Source organism: Dipodomys ordii, unplaced genomic scaffold (assembly GCF_000151885.1).
Source record: "Dipodomys ordii isolate 6190 unplaced genomic scaffold, Dord_2.0 Scaffold26, whole genome shotgun sequence".
Classification (NCBI taxonomy): Eukaryota; Metazoa; Chordata; class Mammalia; order Rodentia; family Heteromyidae; genus Dipodomys; species Dipodomys ordii.
The window spans coordinates 8,649,319-8,668,430 of record NW_012267242.1 but is presented as its reverse complement, the minus strand read 5'-3'; positions in this window follow the sequence as shown (position 1 = coordinate 8,668,430).

Sequence of the window (19,112 nt, the reverse complement as noted above, 5' to 3'; positions counted from 1 at the left end):
CCACCCTTACCCCACTGAATTTCAGTGCATTTACTATAGAGCAGAAATAATGATATGCACATCTAGACTTATTAATAAAATCATTGTATGAAAGTACAGAATGCCACAGAATTGTAGGTGTTTATTACTACCTACATGTAAATCCCCTTATATATGAGCTATTGCAGCATTTTGCTGGGCTTGCTGTATAATAAAAATATAATTATGTAATAATAGGTTCCATGTTTAGCTTATTACATGTCAGACTCAGAAATCTGTTTGTGCCCACAGTCAATTATTCCTCTTTGCTAATGCAGTTTGCTTGACTCCCTTCCTGCTCACCACATGTAGAACAAATTGCTCTCAATAGTCTGCTACAGTGAGCAATACAGTACTTGAGTCTCTATTGCTCTCTATTTTACTTTATTTGTTCTTCCCTGGACTGCATCTTCTAGTTCTTATTTAGTTCGTCCATTGTGTAGCTCCATAATGTTTAAAAAACTCAGCTATTTCTATTCTCAGAAAAACCTTATTCCTCCTGGCTTCTCCTGGTTGGAATTATTATCAAAGAAAACAACACTAATTATTCTCTGAGTGGATTTGTATTCAGTAATTCTCATGCTGAACAATCTTTCCTCAAGGTTGAGACTCATGATATTCCTATTAGCTTGTATATAAATCATGCAACTCAGCCACTGAGTTATTCTTTTGTCACAGGAGAAAAGTAAGACTATGTGAATTGTGAATGGTTTTTGAATATAGCTAAAAGACTAGTGAGAACTTCTTAAACAGAAAATTGGGTGTGTACTATAGGCCTCTCGGTCATCTGATTCTACCACTTCTGTTTATCTAATCATATATGAGATATTTTCAACTTTGTAAATTACAAGAAATTAATATAAATGCATATTATTTTTGCTCATAGAAATCAACTTCTTTTGTCCTGTGGAGATGAAGTTAATGTAACTTTGGGCCTGTGTGATGTCAATCTTACATTTATGACACGTATTCTTTTTAGATTCCCTGATTACCTTGGGGATACGTCTTTTAAAAAATTTAACACTTTATTCATTCTTTCTTTACTAAAGAGAGAATTTGATTTACATATGTTTGTGTGAAATCAGGATTTACTGTTTTCAATTATAAGTGGAGGAGGGAGAATAATAGAGAAGCAGTTATAATCAAGAAACACTGTGATATACAAATGTATTTGATAAAATGACTCCCTTGCATAAGTCATTGAGGTCAGTAAAAATTATCACTTAAAAATTTTACTTAGCCTTTTCCCCCAATGGTGAGTGATAGGAGAGTATGCATTGGACACAGTAAATTCACTTCATGTTGTCCCAAGTTTTGGATTCAGTTGACTTAATGCTCAATTGGGTATGCAGAAGTAGCAAAGATGGAACTCTATTCTGTCTTCTTGCATTCATTTAAACAAGGCAGATTTCAGTGAGAGTTCCAGTGAGAATGACTGGAAAAGGAACGGGGAAGAATGGGAGAAGTTCTGAAATGCTTGCCTTGGTAGCATAAGAGATCTTTGGCAGCTTGAGTCTGAAAGTGAGTGCTCTTTTGTGCATATAATAGTTTTCTTGTATGTCTTTGTAAATGGTCTATAATACTTCTAAGGGTAGAAATTAAACTACTTAGTTTATATTTATATTCTTAGTACTTATCTTCAGTGCTAGAACATACTCACTTCTCAGTAAAGAGTTGTTTAATAAGTCAATGAGTAAAAAGAATGACAAGATGAATCAAAGAATACAGATTTTGGAACAATTGAGAATATTAATTTCCTGCATAATTCAAGGGCCCACTATAATTTCTAATCTGACAGATTCTCAGTTTTTTAAACATGGGGGGGGAATTATTCTTGTGAGCATTTGTGCTTAGTTCTGGGGATGAGGATACTACATAACAATGTGTTATTAGCATCTGAATCATGATAATATGTGAAGATTCATGATGGTCACTTGAGAGACATAAAGAGGTGAGGCAGAAGGAAAAAGAGAAATATGATTTTATTTGGGATAGCTATAGTATCATTCTTCATAAAAGGAAGTTCTGGGCTGGGGATATAGTTCAGTGGTATAGTGCTTGTTCAAGGCCCCCAAACAATAACAACAATAATAAAACAAAAGGTATTGAAAAGGGTAGCAAAGCTGGGTACCTGAAGTGGTTGAACTATGTTCTAGGTAGATGAAGTAGAACCATGTCCCAGGTAGATGAAGTAGAACAGGGTAGAAACAGCCATGGAATGAGAAGCCCTTTGTGATAGGGAAATTTACCATCTTCTGCCCATTCAAACATCAATTTAGATGATTTTTTGCCCAGCATTGTCAGGCTGAATACTCTTGCCTACATTCAATGTCTTACTTCCTAGTTTTCTACACACATTAACATTAATATGCATATAAAACATTCTAGAACTTGATCAGAGTTCTCTTTGCTCTCACACCAGCCTTGCATTCCCTCATACCTATCCTTTCCTATGCTTTTGTCTGGAATACCTTCACTAATCCTGACCTATGTAGTTTTGGTACATCATCAAATTCCTCAGCTAAATTGCAAACTCTTGTATGAATCTTCCTGTTATATTAATCCTCAAAATATGATATATTTTCATCTCTGAATCTTATGCAGTTATGTAATAGTATCACACATTACCATTCGATACTTATGGATCCTTCTCTCCCGAATAAAAGAAAGAACTAGGGAACTGTATTACTCACCAATTCATTTCTTGAAGTGTTGAGACCAGTGTTGAAGCTAGAAGGCTTTCACTAAAACTACCTTGAATTAATGAATGGATACATGCAGAAATGGACACGTCCATGCCATTTGTTGTTGCAATTATCTCTACCAGATGTGGAGGAGCAAATTTAGACCGTTACTAGAATTTCACAGATTGAAAGAAACTTCAAAGTCCTTTTCTTAGGAAATTTATACTCAGGATCCAGACTTACTTATTCCTGGCAGTTTAGCCATCTAGAGCTTCTTTAAAAATTTCCACTTTTCTGTTTTACTGCTGCTAGTAAACATGCAAATCTTCAAAGACCTTGCATAGGGTCTCCAAGAGATGTGTTGTTGAAAGGAGCATGCTGCCCTTGTTGACCTTTAGAGGCAAGGCTGCTGCACAGAGAATGTTCCAGATGCATTGCACGCTTGGGTAGCACCAGCGCCACATGTTCTACACTGATGGATGTTGGTTTATAAAGTGCTGTAAAGAATTTTGGAAGGATAATATTAGAACATTAAGTTTGGGTTTTGTTTTCCAAGCCACATGATGAATTCATGGGGTTAATTCTCAGTAGATTTTTCTTCTCTCTCTTTTTTTTCAGTAAGGTTATTTTAAAGGATTAAAATGTTTGACATAAAAGAGATGAGTTCCTTGCCTCGTCTCCCCAAAATAAAATGGTTTTAGTTGCTTGTGATGTTTCTTTAATCAGTGTGATGATTAGAATACAGAAAAAGAGCACCTGTGCGCAGGGAGGCCCTATAATTATAGCTCTCTCATAATTGCAGCAAATCAGGATTCCTACTTATAATGAAGTGCCTACAAATCAGTACTTATAATGGGACTACACCTTTAATTTCATTACCATATTTTTCCTCATCAACTCACAAATGTTGTATTCATTCTACTTTTCACAACAATCGACCTGCATTGCTTTGTTTGCTGTTCCTTTTGTCAGACACATGCAAGGTGTAAGTAACAAAGGCTTCAAAATGCAGGCAACACCAAAGTCCACTTGGAAAAGTCATATATACCTTCTTTTGCAGGACTCTGACCTCCATGGCAGTTCTTAGTCACCCACCCTCCTTATTTCCATCCTAACTGGGGCAAATGTGTTGGCCCTCTGGTTTTTCAGGGAGCCAGGTTACACAAGATGTACCCAATACATGGGCTTCTGCAAGCTGTCTTTCTGATTTAGAAGACTCAAGGGGGAAACAAAAGCCATCTATAAAGGCCTTTTAATTTTTAACATAAGCTTTGCCTTGAGTCGTAATGTGTATCTCATTGGTCATCTTGGATCTGAAGCCCATTCCCTAAATTCATCAGTGTGTAACTGCTGCAGCTGCCAGGCCTTTGCCACCTGCAGGTTACCCCAGAGAGCGTCTCTGCAAATAGACGGCTTTATAGGCAATGGGCCTAATGGCCAAATTTCAAGATTTGTTTTTCAAATAAGTTCATGTTAAGTGAAAAAAAAAAAAAGGTTTACGATGTCAATGAGCCAGAGAATGTTTCCTTGGTAGAGGAGACTTATGAAAAAATTATCATACAGCCTCAGCTTTAGAAAGGTAAAGAAAAACAGATTGTCCCAGATTTACATAAGGAGGAAAAAGACAAGAATGCCTACAATCTTTAATGAGTGTCATACCAGTGTTCGAATCAAGGACCCCTTCTAGCTCTAATGATTATTTCTCAGGAAAGAACATTTCTCCATTTATAGGCTAATCCTCAGAAATTGCTGTGGAAGCCAGCACATTTCTTGGGCTTGGGTGATGGGTCTGCTCACCGTGCTTCAAATCCCTGAGGGGCATAAAATCAGGGAAGCAGGACCCGATTAGAAATCAGCAAAGGTGAACTCTGATCCTTCTCCATGGATTGTGTGCTTTCAGGTCCTCAGTATCTACTGGGCACACCACTTTTGTCACATGGGAGAGTGGTCAGTTGGTAGTAGGACCTCACATTAAAGCTGGGGCCTTGACTTAGAAGCTATGGACATCTGATCCCCAGCCATAGCTATTGGTACAGATGAGGAAATAAGAGGACTCTTCTGCCCTGAAACCACATGATGTGATGCTTGACTTTCAGAGCACTCTCTGAATCTAGTCATTCAAACTGCAGAACGAAATGCATATAAGATACCCTCGGGTATTTTCCAAAGGTAATTAGTAGGCTCTTCTCCCTCAGCTCAGCCAAAATGTGAATACAAAGCCACAAAACAGAGATTTTGCTGAAAAAATATAATACAACATAGATTTTCCCTCTATTTGCAAATTTTTCTATTATAAAAAGAAGCCTCAAGATTGGCCAGGCGCTGGTAGCACCTCTATTCAAAGAGCCTGAGACCTAAGGATTATGGTCCAAAGCCAGCCCAAGCAGAAAGGTCCATGAAACCCTTATCTCTAATTAAACCACTACAAATCTAGTTGCAGAACACTAGCTTTGAGTGAAAAAAGCTAAGGAACATGCCTGAGCCCTGAGTCCAAGCCCAAGTACAGTAAAAAATAAATGAATGAATGAACGAATAAATAAATAATCTCAAGATGTATTATGAAGTATAATATGTATACTGACTATAATATGTAACTGTATTTCTGTGACAATGCAAAGCATTTCAAAGACTCCCTGGTTTTACCAATACCTTAGACATAGATACAAGTCTGTTTAAAGTTAGGTAAGTTTAAGATCTATAATGCAAAATTCCAAATAAAAAGGAATCATCATTTCTAAATTCTTCACTGCATTCTTACTACAAACTCAGATTTGCCTCCTTAATAACTGATAGATGCATTAAACCACACATTATATGCATTTATTTTGCATTTTAAGTTGATGACTGTACGGAATAGGGGTCAAAGGCAAAGTAAGGGACACAATGAAATTGGACTGGTAGTGTCTGTTCTGCCATTCCAATAGCTGGGTCATCATGGACAGCAATCTCAATCCTTTTCTTCTCTATTTTCTCAGTTGCAACACAACTTTACTGCACTGCTTACCTCTAAGGTTAAAAATGGTTATATAAGGTATTCTTAAAAATATACTATATAATTATGTCTAAGATAGTCCTAGAAGATGAGGAGAATCGGTCAATAGCTATGTACATATGACCATATAAGAAGACTTGGAAAAAACTATATTAGATGAAGTAAGCCAGGCCCAAAGAAAAAGGTCCAATGTTTCCCTTATTTGCAATAACTAGTATATGTCTGAGTCAAGCAAAAAGGTCAGATAAGTTGATGTTAGGGAAATGAACCCCAAGATAAGTATTTAAATGTTTTTTTTTCTTTCATGCAATGTTTCTAACATATTTATAAAATGATTTTTATGTTGCTTTGTATGTCCCTCCCCCACAGTATAACCCCTGCTTTCACTGTACTTGATATTGGTATAATTTGTGGAGGGGAAGGGCAAAAACAAATCGTTTAACTAGGAATACAGGTGGACCCATTGCAACAATGAGATGTACAAGTCATTATGTCAAAAAACGAACTTTACAACTTTGATGGGGGAGGATGATCAGGTGGGAGAGATGGGGGGAATGTGGGAAGGGACAGGAAGGGGAAACAAAGAGGAGGCAACAATGCTTGATAAGAAACGTACTAGTTATCTTGCCCATGTAATTGTAACTCCTCTGTATGGTATTCTCACAATAAAAAAAAAAAGATTCTAAGCAAATTGAACACCAAAATATGGAAACAAGAGTCTTTGTTGTCGTTTTTAATGTACTATGTAATTTCTTTTTTCTTTTGTGTTTTCCCCCCTATGGTTTATCCCCTGTTGTACTGTATTTGGTTTTGGTACCCTGGGTATTATATATACATTTATCTGAATTAAGGAAGAAAAGCGGAACAACAAAATGTTGAGACAAAGGACAAATGGTGAACCAATGCAACAGGGATACTTACAAGACAATATGTTGAAAATGAATTGTAAAACTTGGAGGGAACATTTAGGGGGAAGGGAAAGTAGGAGAAAAATGAAGGAGCGATAACAAGTTTGACAAGAAATGTACTCATTACCTTACTCATGTAATTGTAACTCCTCTGTACATCACCTCGACAATAAAATTAAATTAAAAATTTTAATTTATATATATATATATATTATACAAGCTGGGTGCTGGTGGCTTATGTCTGAATTCTAACTATTCAGGAGTCTGAGATCTGAGGATCATGATTCAAAGCCAGGGTTAGGATAGTCCCCATGAGACTCTTATCTCCAATAAAGCACCAGTGGGTGCTGTGGCTCAAAGCACTGGAGTGCTAGCCTTGAGCAAAAAAGAGCTCAAGGACAGCACCCAGGCTCTGAGTTTGAGCCCTATGACTGACTATATATATATATATATATATATATGTACTATACACATACACACATTTATATATATACTACAGATCTTATATAGAATTCTACAATAATACACAGGCATGTTTGGTTTTTTGTTTTTGTCGGTCATGGGGCTTGAACTCTGGGCTTGGGTGCTATTCCTGTGCTCTTCAGCTCAAGGGGAGCTCTCTACTGCTTGAGCCACAGGCACCACTTCCAGTTTTCTAGTGGTTTATTGTAGATAAGAGTCTCACGGACTTTTCTGCCCAGGCTGGCTTTGAACCATGAGCCTCAGGTCTCAGCCTCCTCATTAGCTAGGATTACAGGCGTGAGCCACCGGCACCTGGCTCACATGCATGTTTTATACCTAGACTCTCTCGGTAGAAGCAGATTTAATAGAAAATTGGTTCCATGATTGAGTGTGATGATTCTGTGGACAAAAGAATAGATAGAGAGCCATTGATTGGGGATTCTATACCAGGTCTCTAGATACCCAATATTTAGAAAATGGTAAATTTTAAACGAGCTCTTCATCATGCTTTACCTAATACTTGACTAAAAAGCATTTTGCCTTCTGTGAGGTCTCCTTTTCTACCTCGTGTCACCTCAGCCACCTAAGGGATTCCATTTCAGAGCTGGTTCTCTCTCAGTGGACACAGGCAAGTACCTGCCTTCCATGTTTTCCTTTTGACCTCTACGACAGGCTGCAGTGGCTGGTGTTTAGCCTCTGGAGATCGACCAAGCCACCAAACATCAGGTCTAAACGTCTTTGAAGTTTTCTATTTTGATACCAAAAATGAAGGTAAGCTTTCTTATGATTTCATAAGTCATCTTGCTTCTTTGAATAGAAAATTCTCAAAATGGAAAAATAAATTTTTAGTAAAGTGATTTTTTTCAGAAATGAAAGGAACCCCAAGATAGGGACACAAGTGTTTTTTTTTCTTTCTTGCTATTGTTTCTAACATATTTATAATATGCCATGTGATTTTTTTTTGTTTCTTTGTATGTTCCTCCCCCATGGTATAACCCCTGTTTCACTGTGTTTGATGTTGGTGCCCTGCATCTCGTTTATACACTTCTCTGACTTGGTGAGGGGAAGGGAAAAACAAAATGCTTAAATAGAGATACAGGCTGACCCACTGTAACAATGAGATGCACAAGACACTATAAAAAACAAACTTTACAATTTAGGCAGGGGCGAGGGAGTGGGGGGGTGTAGTTGTGGAGGTGGGAGGGAAGGGATGGTAGGGGGAAAACAAAGGAGGAGGCAACAATGTTCGATAGGAAATGTACTCATTACCTTGCTCATGTAACTGTAACCCCTCTGTACAGTATTTTTACAATAAAAACTTATTTAAAAATTAGCTTAAAAATGAACCATATTTATCCTGTAGATATCATCCCCAAACCCAACACAACTTGAGAATCTCTTTTATTTTTTTTTTTATTTTATTTCATGGGCAGTCATGGGGCTTGGGCAACTGTCTCTGAATTTCTTTTGCTCAAGGCTAGCACTCTACCACTTGAGCCATAGTGCCACTTCTGGCCTTTTCTCTTTATGTGGTACTAAGGAATGGAACCCAGGGCTTTGTGCATGCTAGGCAAGCACTCTACCACTATTCCCAGCTCTGAGAACACCTTTCTTAAGAATTAATTCTCCAAAGAGCATCTCTCTTTGGAGACCTTAATGTTCAGTAACAACTTTTAAAGCTAAAACCAAACCTAAAACAAAGCAAAAATAATAAGGTTAAGTGTTAGGGAAGAGAAAAGGCTCTGTGATTCAAATGCTTTTGACTATTTCAAATTCTTTCTGTGCTCAACTCATAGTCTCAGTCCAGACACCTTCTGGAGGGAAATCTGTAAGCAGCTGTCCATTTCCCTTGGCTATGCAGGAGTAGTTAATCCAGAATGTGGAATTTCATCTCTGCAATGTGGTTGTCCATAGAGCTATGTGGCAAGATTGGCCCTTATTATCAGTTAGCTCCTTGTTAGAGCTCCACCTCTACACAAGTTCCTCTATTCACCAGAGACTGCAGACTCATCAAATATACTATTGGTTGAAATGAGGCAAGGACAAAAAAATGCTGAGGGCTCATCCTTGTCTATTGCTATAGCCAGAAAGCAGCCTGCTCTCTGCACTACGAGAAGAGCCTCTTCACACACAAAAACACCACGTGTGCACCGTGAGGCCGGCTCCATCTCCCACTGAGGCACTACAGACCGTCTTGCCTGCACAATCCATCTCCAGGGCATGTGCAAGGGAGGCAGGGCAGAACGGGTAATGTGAAACATAAAAAGTACAGCTGAGACAAAGAGTTGCAATTGCAAATGGCCCTTAACCAACACCAGGCCTCATCTGCTGTTGGTGTTTGAAGTCTGCAGACTGAGGCCTGTGCCAGTCCCCTCTAATTCCTTGCGCTGGAGCTCATCAGCAGTGGAATGCAGTGCATCTCTGTCGGCGGTCTGCTGTCAAGAATCCAGAGAAAGTCTATGGGACTGATGTGGGGGTACCTGAGTGACCTAGCTGTCTCGGGGATGGGGTCATAGATTAGATTCATAGGGTGAACGGCAAAGGTGCCCATTTAGGGAGAGAAGAGACTTGTCTGTTTGTATGGTAGAAGAAATGCATGTCAGGCTATGAAGAAGAAAACACAGTGCTTATGGGTAAGCAGCAATGAGAAGCTAAAATAGTGACACCCACCCACCCACTCCCAGGGAAGGTTTGAAGGCAGAAGACTTACTCAGGGTCACTGAGAGAAGCATGTAAGCCTGGCATGGTAGTGCTCACTTGGGTCTTCCTCCTAAATTTCTGTAGGCAAACCTGATGCTGAAGCCAAAAGAGTCACTCCCTTCAGGAAAGAGAAAATCAGTGTGAACTTTGCTCTCAATTGGTCAGATGATGCTACTACATTTGTCTTTCTGCATTTCTGGGACAATCAGAGTCCCAATGGATAAGGGAAGCCTAACAATTACATTGCTGACCCAGACCCTCCTAAAGTGACAGGTAATGAAGGTGACAGATTGGCTCAGTCTTGAACTGGATCAACTCTAAACCACAAACACTGATTCGTGTCTTCTGCCTCAAGTCTGAGTAGCCCTGGGGACTATATTTTTTCCATTTTCTTTATGAGAACTTTCTGGCTGTTGAGAGAGAGACATGATATATTATGATTTTTTTTCTCACACTGTGTTGAGTATATATTCTCATTCCTTAAATCAAGAAATAATGAAGCAGGCTAATCAGCTAAATAAGTAAATAAATAAATGTGTATGACATTCATTCCAATCCATATAACTTTTACTTATACCTCTTGAATTTCCAGAAGAAATTTGTATTCATTTAATTATTATGAAAGTTCTTATTTTAATTATTCAACAAGTATGTATTGAGGACCTACTGTGTATAAATAAACACAGATAAATGCCTGCTTATTCACACATTCACAGGGAGTTGTACATTTCTCAACAACAGAAACGTTGGCCCATTTACTGTGAGCAATTCCTCACACATAATGTGGGAAATCATATGCTCTAGTATACCTCTATCCTTCTAAAGAAGAACAATTAAATAATTTATTTTCAGCACTCAGTCTACACTATTAGTTCCTGACTTCCGGTTCAGATAGATAACACTGTCTCATTTCTCTCTATTCCTCTTCACTTAATGCAATTATTCAACGGCTAAGCACGACAGAACTCTAAAAGGTGTCAAGATGGAAGCAAACTGCTTTAGGGGCTTAGCACTTCTTACAAATCTCACCTAAAGAAGGTTGGAAAACCTCTCCCCACCCTGGTGACTCTAGACCTAGCCACAAAAGAGTAGTTCAGAAGAATTAATACTTTTCCACATTGAATGAGAGCCCTGCCAAAATTACCAAGCAAGTCTGGCAGCACAAGCAAGTGGGCTAGATCAGCAGTCCTAGAGGCAAACAAAGCACTCTCCTTCCCTATTAGATAAGACCAATACTTGATAGGCAAATACCCTAATGCTGAAACAGGCCATCAGCCCTTTTGTTTTCTGTAAGGTAGGGTCCAGTTTACTGCCCAGACAGGACCCTGGAATGCTACCTGCCTATTTTGTGCTTCCTTTTATACCTGGGGTAACAGACGTGTGCTAGGCTTCTTCTGTTGAAGCTTCTCGATTTTTCCTTCCTCAGACTGGCCTTGAGCCACAATCCCCCTGATCTCAGCTCCCAATTAACTAGGATTACAGGCTTCAGCCACCACTACCCAACCCAATATGTTTTTACAAACTTATAAGGAAGAGCACAGGATTCTAAAACAATCTTGAAACATACATATAAAATATGAGAAGTCATTCTTCCTGATATTAGGACCTATTCTAGTAAAGAGAGGCAAAATGGTGGATTGTTGATAGCCATCTTTCCTGTATCTCCTCAGACCAACTGCAGGCTTAACTGAAAGGCCGGCTTAGGTGACAAGGCCAGAAGACGTATAAGCAGACAGATACAAGTGGAAATCAAAGTGATTGAACCTTCAACTTTTGAAAACAAGAAGAAAGGGAAAAGCCTGACTCAGTCAGATGTGGCCCAGAGTAAGGAGATAAAGTTCCCTCCTGGTTTTCCTTTCCTTTTTTTCCTTTTCTTTTTTCCTTCCTTCCTTCCTTCCTTTCTTCTTTCCTCCCTCCCTCCCTCCCTTCCTTCCTTCCTTCCTTCCTTCCTTCCTTCCTTCCTTCCTTCCTTCCTTCCTTTGTTCTTCTGATTGTTGGTTTTGGTTTTTCTTTTTTTCTCTACTCCCTTCTGGCAAAATCCTTCATACAAAACATGGAAAAAAAACAGTGGAGAACAGCAAGCCTGGCTTCAGGAAATGGTAGAATTAGGAACAGATCCCTGTAAACCTTACTTTACCTAGAGAAATACAGGCATGATAAGGAGCTATTGTAGTTGCCACTCCAGTCCAACCTTAAAAAAAAAAAAAGACCTGAAGGCAAGGTCCCACAAGATAAATCCAGCAAATCAGTTAGAGAAAAGAGCCAAACTTCTACTTCTTCAGTGAGTGAATGCAATGGAGTGGTAGCACTGAATCTTCCCTCATTGGAACAGGGGTCAAGGTCTATACAACTTTTCTATCTTCTATACTATCACAAGAGTCAGGCTTGTGCTAACTCCATGGATGTGAGTACACAGGCTCAGGAAAGAGCTTCAGAGGCAGAGTAAATTGCCCCACATCCATCCCTGAGAGGCTGGAGCTAATTCAGTGGACTCCAACATGGCCCCCCCCAAAAACCAACAAAAACGAAACCAAAACCGTGGGGGTGAAAACAAATGGTGCTTAGCTGGAACTTCTTCATAATTTACTATGCTTTATCCATGAGAGTGTTTTCTTGCACAACTAAGTATGTGGGAATGTGTTGCCTCATCTGGAAATCCAGCATCAAAGTAAATTTACACTTGAGCGACTGCCTGGAATCACATGGTAATGGCTACCCACCAACGTCCAACACAAAAGAGAAGTGCAGGAGAGAACAACAGTGCAAGAGACCTCTCTATGGTTTACCTAGTGCACTGGGGCACTGCCAAGGCACATAAAACACAGCCTGCATTGAGTAAAATGTGGGTTTGAAGAGAGGCAGAATGTTATTTCAATCACTAGCTGCGCTATCCACTTGGAGGTCTCAGTGTAGAAAATGAGACAGAATGAGTGGATCTATTTTTTTCTGACAGGGCCCACCTCTCAGTCACTCTTATCATCAAAAAGAGAAATTATTTACCTGAATTTCATTTTCCTTTTTCCTTTCATTGGTAGATTATTCTACATGTCACTTTCCCCATTGTGTTACCCTTAGCATTTGTATCACTTTTTCATCCCAGATGCTCCCACCCTTCTCTACAAGTAGATTGTATGCCAACACATATGTATATTAGCTATCCACGGTCATCATACTTAATTCTCCTCCTCTCCATCTTTCTTTCTCAATTTCTCCTCTCTCATCCTTCCTTCAATTACTAGCTCAGTTCTAACCTCTAAACATAATACTTGTATCCGTCTAGACCCCTATGGTAATATAAGAAAAATGGCTTCCTGCATATATAACATGATTTGTTGTGTAGATGAAGTTACCAAATGCTGTCTTACTGTTTATAAATGTCTAGTTAGGCTTTACATTGGTGAATTTATTACAGTAGAGACACACCCAACACCAGTGGTAAAAAAACAGCATGCAACCCAGCTAACACCTAGTCCTATGATAACATAGAGACTAACTCAATGGAAAGATATTAGGTTCATAAAAGTTGAAGCAACAAATTGTCTTCTAACAGGAAAATCCTGAAGTAGAAATGAGGGAACTATGCGAAAGTAAAAAAATGTAGTATCTTTAAAACCCAATAATTCAAAACAAAGGATCAGAACAACAATGAAGTGGAGGAAACCTCACATACTGAGCTCAGAGAACTCACAACAATGCTCAATAAACTAAAAAAGGATACTCAAAAGCAACTAAGCAAAATATATTAAGAAATAAATGAAGTAAAGAACTCAATGCAATACATAAAAAAGTGATCTCAATAAAGACAGAAATACTGAAAAAAAATCAAAGTTCTAGAGATGAAAAATAAAGTGGATAGCTTCTTCAGCAGAGAAGATTAAATATAAGATAGAATTTCAGAGTTTCAAGATACCGTAGACATAGTTTTTAAAAAAACAGAAGAAAAGGGAAGAAAGATGAAAGAAATTAACAAGAAGTTCAAGACTTCATGAGAAAAAACATTTGTCCAACCTTTCTTTGATTTGTTGTGTTTCTGGGTCTCTATTAAGAAAATTTCGGCCTGTGCCAACAAGACCTAGGGTTTCTCCTATTCCATCCAGTCATGTTTTCAGGGTGTCTGCTTTGACTCTGAGGTCTTTGATCCATTTGGAGTTGATTCTGGTGCAGGGTGATATATAAGGATCTAGCTTTAGTTTTCTACAGGTGATTAACCAATTTTGCCAGCACCATTTACTGAAGAGGTTGTCTTTCTTCCATTCTATTTTTTTAGCTTCCTTATCGAAGATTAGGTAGCTATAGATCTGTGGTTCATTTCTGGGTTTTCAATTCTATTCCATTGGTCCTGAGGTCTGTTCTTGTGCCAGTACCAAGCTGTTTTGATTACTATGGCTTTATAATAGAGTTTGAAATTTGGTATTGATATTCCTCCAGCACTGTTCTTTCTGTTAAGGATTGCTTTTGCTATTGGGGGTCTTTTATTGTTCCATATGAATTTTTGGATTGCCTCTTCTATTTCCTTGAAGAATGAGGTTGGAATATTGATAGCTATCACATTGAAATTATAGATAGCCTTGGGAAGTATTGCCATTTTCACGATGTTGATCCAGGAGCATGGGAGGTTTTTCCACTTTCTAAGTTCTCTTTTGATTTCCTTTTTCAGGTTTTTAAAGTTTTCATCATAGAGGTCCTTCACTTCTTTAGTTAAGTTAATTCCTAGGTATTTTATTTTTTGTGGGACTATTACAAAAGGAGTTGCTTTCCTGATTTCAGCTGTGCTCTTCTCATTGTTGGCATACAGAAAAGCTATTGATTTTTGAGGGTTAATCTTATACCCTGCTACTTTGTCAAAGTTTCGAATCAGCTCAAGTAATTTGGGAGTGGAGTCCTAAAACTACCAGCACAACTACATTTATTGCAGCATTATTTACCATAGCTAAGATATGGAACCAACCCAGTTGCCCTAGGTATAACCCTTGTTTTCACTGTACTTGATGTCGGTCTAATTTGGGGAGGAGAAGGGAAAAAACAAAATGTTTAAACGGGATGTACAATGAGATGTACAAGACACTATGTTGAAAAATAAACTTTACAATTTAGGCGGGGGTAAGAGGAGTGTAGTTGTGGAGGGGGGAGGAAAAGGGATGGTAGGGGAAAAACAAAAGAGGAGGCAACAATGCTTGATGGGAAATGTACTCATTACCTTGCTCATGTAACTGCAACCCCTCTACACAGTATTTTTACAATAAAAACCTTATTAAAAACATAAGAATAATGGGTAGAGATGAAATTGAAAAGATGATAAAGCCATAGAAAATAAGGTTAACAGAGCAACAGTAAAAAATATTCCCCAAATGTATAAACACAGGCCCATCCAGGCAGGAGCCTTTAGAACAGTCAACAGACTAGATCTAAAACTGTTCCATGACATAGTATAGTTTAAACAAATGAAGAACAATAAAAAATATTGAAAACTACAAGAGAGAAAAAGCATGTTTCTTGCATTGATAAATCATTCTGAATGACAGCAGATTTCTCAACAGAAACCTTAAAAACAAGAAGTGTTTGGAATTGTGTATTTTAAGCACAAAACATTAGCAGCTTCAAATACTCTTAATTGACTCTATCATACATAATGGGATAAATAAAATGCTCTTTTATAAACAAAAATAAAAGAACTTACTACTACTTAATAAAGACTACAGAAGTTACACATGGCCACCTCCATACAGAAGAAGATCAAGGTAAACATGAAAAACCCCACAAGACAACTAGATAATCATAGGAGATCCAGGGAAAAATTTAAAAGTATGTTTTTAAATAACAAAATTACTATTTTTCTATTTTAACACTCAGTATCACTGGATTTAATTTTTTTAAACAAAAGACATAGAAAGGCAATTTGGATCAAGAGGCAAGACCAGACCATGTATTCTCTAAAAGAAACATATCTATCTGGCATAAACAATTTTTGCAGTAGGGTAAAAGGCTGGAAAATGGACTTTCAAGTACGTGGACCCTGAAAGCAGGCAGGAGAGAGTATAGTCAAATCTTATTAAGTATGCTTCAAATAAAAATTATTCAGAAGAGACAAAAAATATAACTTCATATTAATAAAAGGAACAATCCAACAAGAGGAAGGACATAACAGTTCTTAACATCTATTTGCATTTATTCAGTGTGCCCAACTTTTTTAAACAAACACCCAAAGTGTTTTTTAAGTCTATCAACTTAAAATGCACGTAAACCCAAATATAGTTACAGTTAGAGATTTCAATAACCCACTGTCAAAGAAATCTCAGATTTAAATTACACTGTAGACAAACTAGACCCAACAGACATCTAGAAAAGATTTCACCTAATGTGTGTGTACAACACATATTATTCTCAGCAGCCCATAGCCTAAAATACAACATATTCTATATCATAATGCAAGTCACAGTAAATATAAGAAAATTGAAATAACTTCCTGTATCCTGTCAAACCATTATTGAACAAAGTTAGTGGTTAAAGCAAAAAAAACTACTGAAAGTATCCAAACTCATGGAGGTCAAATAATACATTGCTAAATGATGAGTAAGTTATTGAAGAAAAAAGAGAGGATACCTACAAGTTCTTAGAATCCACTAAAAATGAAAATACAACCTACCAGAGTCTTTGATATGCAGCAAAGGCAGTTCTAAAAGGAAACTGTGTAGGTATGAACACAAATGTCAATAAGTCAGAGAGATCTCAAACTTATATTCTAATAATGCATCTCAAGCTTCTAGAAAAAAAAGAACTAGCCAAACTCAAACTTGACAGAAAAAATAATAAATATTAGGACAAAAATCACTGAAACAGAAACTTGAAAAAACTAGACAAAGTATCAATGAGAGAGAAGTTAACTCTTCAAAAAGATTTTTAAAAAGAAATAAAGAATGGATCAGAAAGAAACATATATATATATATATATATATATATATATGATATTTTTCCTGCGCCATGTTAATCATTTTAGACTCCAGAACTCCATAGTGACCATCCTTATAGTAAAATGTGTGGGCTTGAACAGTTGTTCTGCTAAAAATTTCTAGCCCCTGTGATCTATTCTAATAGTAATTCTTCTCAAAATTCATGTGTTGATCCTTCTCCTTATTTTGATGGTGGAAGAGGTAATATCACTGGGAAGAATTAGGTCATGAGGTCTTCACTCTTGTGAATGGGATTAGTGACCCTATAAAATAAGCCTCTGAGAGCTATCTTGTTCTTTTACCATGTGAGAACACAGCAAGAAGGTACCATGTACACATCAGGAATTTAACCCTTACTAGACACTAAGTTTCCCAGAGCTTCCATTTTGAACTTTCAGTTCCCAGAACTGTAAAGGAGTAAATTTTTGTAGCTTGTAGCTGTCTAAACCGTCTAAGAATGAACCTCCCTCCACCTTTCCATTAAAAAAAATCGTAACCATATGTCGATCCTCTGAGTTTGGACTCTAGCTTCTGCTTCAGTCCACTTTTGCATCCTAAACCCTGTTACAACTCCTTGAAAACCCTTGGTTCAGGGCAAACTACCTTGTCCACAGTTCACTCTCACCTGCAAGACCATTATATAATTTTCTGTCATCATGTACTGTTTTAACTAAGTTATGAGGCCATTCCTCAGCCATGCTTAACAATAAATGGAAAACAGCTTTTAATTCCTTTGTCTCTAACATACCTAGCAAAGTGCAAGTTGAAGGCCAAAACAAAAGAAGAAAGGCCAGAGAAATAAATAAAGAAATGGTCCATAATACAAAATTATATGAAGTCATATATTACCCTTTGTAGCATGCGTCCTAATATTTCTTCAGAAGACAGCCGTAATAAACAACACTCCCTGAGGGGCTGTGACACCTGCTACTGATTTTTTTTCCTCCTTTCAATTTGGATCTCATTGGTGGAATTCCATAAGCAAAAGAAGACTCTGGCTGCTGCTTGTAGACAGCTGGAAAATGTGCTTTCAAGATGTCCAAGAGCTCCCAGATGGTTCCTGACCCCAGAGATGGAAAATGGGGGAGGAAAACCAGGAGAGACACAGACAACAGAGGACCAAGAGAAAGAGACAGAGAAACCTCAATTTCTCATGGTGATTTAGGCCATTTGCTTAACTTGTTGATTCGCTAACCACTGTTTCCATACTGTGGATTTAATAAAGTCCCAGTAAGCCCCATTGCCCAACCACCTTTTTGTGCTTAATTGTCAAACTCATATGCAATCGGAAGGAAATATAATCCACATGTTTCTGTTCATTTACACTTAAATCATCCAAAGATGGTGTTTTAACCCCAATTTGTCATTCCCAGAAACTTTGGAGACTTCAATAAATCTCCGGAGGCCAGTCTCAATCCCTTCTCCACTCATCTCTGGCCCTCAAGTCAAGGCATACATTTTAAACCAATAGCTTGAGGGTCAGCACAGGAACTTTCAAGAAGTTTTAAAACAAAGCTCTCCTCCCTTTTATTGCTTCCCTCCAACTGCAACAGTCAGTCTCAGATGCCTTTTCTCCACACTCCCCCTTTTCTCCTCAAATTCTTAATGTTGGACTGTTCCAAGACCAACAGTGTTCTTTTTCTCTCCATCTCCACTATCTCCACAGGAGATCGTCTTCAAGCTCATGTCTAAAGGTCACACACTCTGAGCTGCTTCCCAGATAATCTAGGTCTTAATGACTCCTTGATATGAGTCTGTTGAGGCCCCAAGTGAAGGATCTGGCCCATAGAGCAGGACTTCTGGTTTAATGGCACCTTAAATATGATAACTTCCTGAACATTAATGATGAATGATTTTACTCAAGAAATTAGAAAATAATGGGGCTAGGAAGGTGGCTCAGTGGGAGAGCGCTTGCCTTGCATGCATGAGGCCCTGGGTTCGATTCCTCAGCACCACATAAGCAAAAAGAAAAAGCCAGAAGTGGTGCTGTGTCTCAAGTGGTAGAGTGTTAGCCTTGAGCTGAAGAGCTGAGGGACAGCGCCAGGGCCCGGGCCCTACAACCAGACTCCCTGCCCCCCCAAAAAAGAAATTAGAAAATAAAAATTCCTGGATCACACTTGGAGATTTTTTTTGTCAATCTCAACACTCTTTTTTAAAAATAATAAATTTTATAAAGACCCAACAGGGAATGAAAATAAGTATAAATTTTTTTTATCATTCACCCCCACTTACTAAATTTCCAGTCCATTCAAATCTGTCCCTGGGATGGACTTACAGAATCTTTCTTGCCCATATTGACATACCAAAACTAAACCAAGATGAGTTAAACTATCTTAACAGGCCCATATCAAGCATTGAAATAGAAACAGCAATAAGAGACCTCCCAGCTAAGAAAAGTCCA